Here is a 5,220-nt window from a genome sequence, read left to right as displayed (position 1 = left end):
ATTATTATTAATAATAATAATATGAATATTACATTGTTAATACACCACTACAACTATAACACTAAAAATATATTACTCATAATAATAATAATATGAACAATGATTATAATTGCAGTAATATTACTTTAGGAATCCGGTTTACAGTGCCATCTCCTTATTTCACCCATACCACTCGTATTGTCTTTTTTAACCAGCAGGGACATCATTGAAAAAAGCCGCAATCTAATTCCAACATATTTAAATGATAACAAAATGACAGATGAAGCGACTCATATACACTCATATATTATCTCCATCAGGGTGAACGGGAGCTGTAATCTGAACACCCCGTAATTAAAAGCTCTTTATTCCTCTGAGGAAAACGCCACCGGTTTCTCCTTCGCCGTGAGTCTAATAAAAGTCGGCCGTGTTCAGGTGTGCTCTACGGGGAAGCAGGATGGAGTTTAGCAGCTTTAGGCACAAGGGAGTCCGGGGTGCTCGGCAGCACAGCGGAGATGTTAAATAGTGACTGGCCCGCTGAGTTTCTATCATCAGCCACTAGAGAAACATCCAGGAGAAGAGGAGGGAGAGAAAGACATTTACAGATGGAACATTCATTGTTGTGAGGCTGCAGGTGGAATCACAGTGTCGCTGATTGAGTCTGTCCCTCGAAAAATATTTACAGTATTTGTTCTGGGCACGGGCGGATTTAACCAATAAGCGAGGTAAGCAGCTGCCATAGGGCCCTAGGAAATTTAGATAATCATTATAATAATTTAGATAATCATATAATTGATATATAACATGGTTTTTGATCATATTTTGTATGGTTTTCTCAGTACTAGGTTGCAGCTGGAAGTACATTCGCTGTGTAATACATATGCCGGAATAGTTGGCCGTTTATTCCACTGTAGCTATACCCCTGATAAATAATGGATAAGCTGAAAAATGAATGAGTGAATTTTTAATCTATCTATCTATCTATCTATCTATCTATCTATCTATCTATCTATCTATCTATCTATCTATCTATCTATCTATCTATCTATCTATCTATCTATCTATCTATCTATCTATCTATCTATCTATCTAACTGTCTGTCTGTCTGTCTGTCTGTCTGTCTGTCTGTCTGTCTATTTGTCTGTCTATTTGTCTGTCTATTTGTCTATCTATCTATCTATCTATCTATCTATCTATCTATCTATCTATCTATCTATCTATCTATCTATCTATCTATCTATCTATCTATCTATCTATCTATCTATCTAACTGTCTGTCTGTCTGTCTGTCTATTTGTCTATCTATCTATCTATCTATCTATCTATCTATCTATCTATCTATCTATCTATCTATCTATCTATCTATCTATCTATCTATCTATCTATCTATCTATCTATCTATCTATCTATCTATCTGTCTATCTGTCTATCTATCTGTCTGTCTGTCTGTCTGTCTGTCTGTCTGTCTGTCTGTCTGTCTGTCTGTCTGTCTATTTGTCTGTCTATCTATCTATCTATCTATCTATCTATCTATCTATCTATCTATCTATCTATCTATCTATCTATCTATCTATCTATCTATCTATCTATCTATCTATCTATCATCTATCTATCTATCTATCTATCTATCTATCTATCTATCTATCTATCTATCTATCTATCTATCTATCTAACTGTCTGTCTGTCTGTCTATTTGTCTGTCTATCTATCTATCTGTCTATCTGTCTATCTATCTGTCTATCTATCTGTCTATCTATCTATCTATCTATCTATCTATCTATCTATCTATCTATCTATCTATCTATCTATCTATCTATCTATCTATCTATCTATCTATCTATCTATCTATCTATCTATCTATCTATCTATCTAACTGTCTGTCTGTCTGTCTATTTGTCTGTCTATCTATCTATCTGTCTATCTGTCTATCTATCTGTCTATCTATCTGTCTATCTATCTATCTATCTATCTATCTATCTATCTATCTATCTATCTATCTATCTATCTATCTATCTATCTATCTATCTATCTATCTATCTATCTATCTATCTATCTATCTATCTATCTATCTATCTATCTATCTATCTATCTATCTACCTACCTCTCTCTCTCTCTCTCTCTCTCTCTCTCTCTCTCTCTCTCTCTCTCTCTCTCTATCTATCTATCTATCTATCTATCTATCTATCTATCTATCTATCTATCTATCTAACTGTCTGTCTGTCTGTCTGTCTGTCTGTCTGTCTGTCTGTCTGTCTGTCTGTCTGTCTGTCTGTCTGTCTATCTATCTATCTATCTAAACAAACAAATAAATGAATAAATAAATCAACACAAGGGTGCATATCAGCACTTTTGGGCCCCATGGCTGAAATCGATTAGGACCCCCAAATCCCTAAATCTGTCCCTGGTTCTAGGACAGATGACATGATCTAGCCTAATGGTTATTTCCAGTATAATGCATCTCAGGGAACCTGAAACACCACAGATTCAAAGTTAGTCCACAGAATTTAATTGATCTGTAGAAATAAGGGCAACTCGTCACCTTGGAATTATAAGGCTCTATCTGCGTTCTGAATGATTTTGAGATATTGAGCTTTAAAGTTTTCGCATTCCATAGCAAACAGTGTGTGTGTAACATTTGTTTTTTAAATAAAACGTCTTAAAACGTAAACAACTTTTAAAAACCATTCGATAATGTAAATAAGCTGTCATTTAATAAGAATATGTCAATAACTCAATTTTGACAAAAATGTCAGATAGAACCTTATAATTCTAAGGTGACAAACTATTTATGCTTGGACTTGGCGTTGGTCATCGGAATTGACTTTCTGCAAATTTGTCTTCAGCAAATGATATTTGATACACACTTGTGCTATAGCTTGATGTTGCCTAAAACGTCTTTTGATAGCAAATGCTGAACTTTTATATTTAAAGGATGGGAATAATCTTTAATGATGACATGAGCTTTCAGCTTAATTTGATAATATTCCTTTCTGAATACTCCATACTGCACCTCTTTTATTTCTTTTTGTTTTTTAAAACAATCAGTTTTTTTCTGTAACAAACTCAAAAGAAGATTGTTTGATGAACCCATAACCGGTTTGATTGGGTAGTCAGTGCAGTGGCTACCATTTTCCAACATCCTTCAATATATGCTATTTTAGGATTAACAGAGAAAGAAGAAGTATAAAGGTTTGAAACCACGAGTAAATGATGAGTAAATGTTACTAATACTATTATTGGCTACCACTACTAATAAAGTGTATTATTATTGTAATTTTTATTATTATTATCATCATGGCATTACATTAATTGTGCAACTGCAACTGATACCAATAGCACCACCAATAATAATAATAATAATAATAATAATAATAGCAATACATACAGTATTTTTTATATAAGCTAATATGCAAAAATGCTTGTCCAAAAATGAACATTTTGGAACATATTAAATAAGGCTATAAAGTTTTATTTCAACACAGGCTTACAGGAAATTATGTAGCCAGAGACTATTTTTTAAGCGAACACTATGGGGCGTTTCTTTTCATGCTTACCGACTGACCGCTTACCTCTGTGTGGAGGACTTTCCTGCTGCAACCAGTTTGTCCAGTTAGCTTGTCGTGTACGTCGATGGACTTGAGACACAGAGAGGAGTTGACGACGATGACCGGGTTTGAGTCTGGGGAAGAGCAGTTCCAGAAATAAGGCAAGAAAAAAACTGAATCCAAAAAATAAAATGAACAAGTGAATAACATGTTGAGAATGTGGTAAAAATTAGACGAGGGCTTTTCTTTTTCTGGATGGCTTTTGTAAATCGTTGGTTGGGTTTAGGGAAGTGAGTGGGAGGGCGGGTCAATCAGTAAAATTGGTTGGGTTTAGGGAAGGAGGAGGGTGGGTCAGTCGATTGGCCGGTCACCCAATCAATCATTCAGTCAGTCAGACAGATGGCCAGTCAACAGCGGCCTCTGGTGGGTATATGCGGGAACAGCGGGAGTGCAAACGGCACTCGCCAGAGACATTTGAGATACAAAAAAGCGCACACAGCAGCCTCTTGTGGATTCGCAAAAACAAAAACTGCAAAAATACTTACCTCCCGGGACATATTTTGCGGTCTCCAGAAACATCCATGGGACTACATTTTCACAATGAGCCTGGGTTGTTTTATGTCCTTTAAACCCCATTTTCTGTAAAGAAAGAAAGAAAGAAAGAAAGAAAGAAAGAAAGAAAGAAAGAAAGAAAGAAAGAAAGAAAGAAAGAAAGAAAGGCCAACTGCTTGGTTATCAACATTCTTCAAACTATCTTTTATAGCAGATAACGAGTTTTGATTTATTGTCATGATTTTTCCTGGTAAATACATTTCTAAAGGAGCTGTTGACATGAAATTGACCCACATTTAGGTAAAACAAAAAATCTAAAACATACAAATAAAACAAAACAAAACTAAACCAAAAAAAGAATATATATATATATATATATATATATATATATATATATATATATATATATATATATATATATATATATATATATATATATATATATATATATATATAGAAAGAGACAAGAAGAATGCACTGAACTACAGAAATGTATTTAATACTTTGTATAAAAGTCTGTTTTGGGGGACAGCTTTAGGACGTCTCTTGCATGGAGAAGGGAGTCGACTTCAACAGAATCTTTAAATCTGGATGGTTCTGTGGGTCTCTTCTATAAACCCTGATCTTTAGTTCTAATTTTCTATTGGGTTCATGTCAGGTGATTGGCTGGCCCACTCCTGCAGCTTAATTTCTTTTCTGAAACCAGTTGATAGTTTGCTTGACTGTGTTTGGGATCATTGTCTTGCTGAAATGTCCACCCTGGTTTCAGCTTCATTGTCAGTTAATGTACATGTAAAACCAACTACTATTTATTTACACTGACATGGGACAGTGCTGCTGAATAACAGCTAAGAGATTTCAACTGCTGTCTGGGCTTTCCAGGAATTTCACACCTCCCTTTCTTCATGTGTTCAACACATTTTCACTTTACACCTTACTTAATTTCTAAATTAATAAGCTAATTTCTTTGCATATTTGGATTGCTTTGGCTGTTACAGACAACTGGTGAATGTTTCAAGTCAACAGCACCTTTAGAAATATGTTTTCTAAGCAAAAATGCTGTATGTTCTAGAGAGAGAGAGAGAGAGAGAGAGAGAGAGAGAGAGAGAGAGAGAGAGAGAGAGAAAGAGAGAGAGAGAGAGAGA

The 5,220-nt window shown here is 34.8% G+C and overlaps 1 long non-coding RNA gene across 1 annotated transcript; it reads right to left on the bottom strand.

The window, feature by feature from the left end:
- Window positions 1–272: 272 nt before the first annotated feature.
- LOC147839657 (uncharacterized) lies at window positions 273–4,224 on the bottom strand. Its single transcript, XR_015514752.1, has 3 exons — window positions 4,069–4,224; window positions 3,548–3,613; window positions 273–537 (listed from the first exon to the last, which is right to left on the bottom strand). It is a non-coding gene; the product is annotated as an uncharacterized LOC147839657 (long non-coding RNA).
- Between the last annotated feature and the right edge of the window lie 996 nt (window positions 4,225–5,220).

Source organism: Danio rerio, chromosome 18, assembly GCF_052040795.2.
Source record: "Danio rerio strain M-AB ecotype USA chromosome 18, GRCz13ab, whole genome shotgun sequence".
Taxonomy (NCBI): Eukaryota; Metazoa; Chordata; class Actinopteri; order Cypriniformes; family Danionidae; genus Danio; species Danio rerio.
The sequence above is the reverse complement of the archived record's forward strand: the minus strand, read 5'-3'. Positions and strand labels throughout refer to the sequence as shown.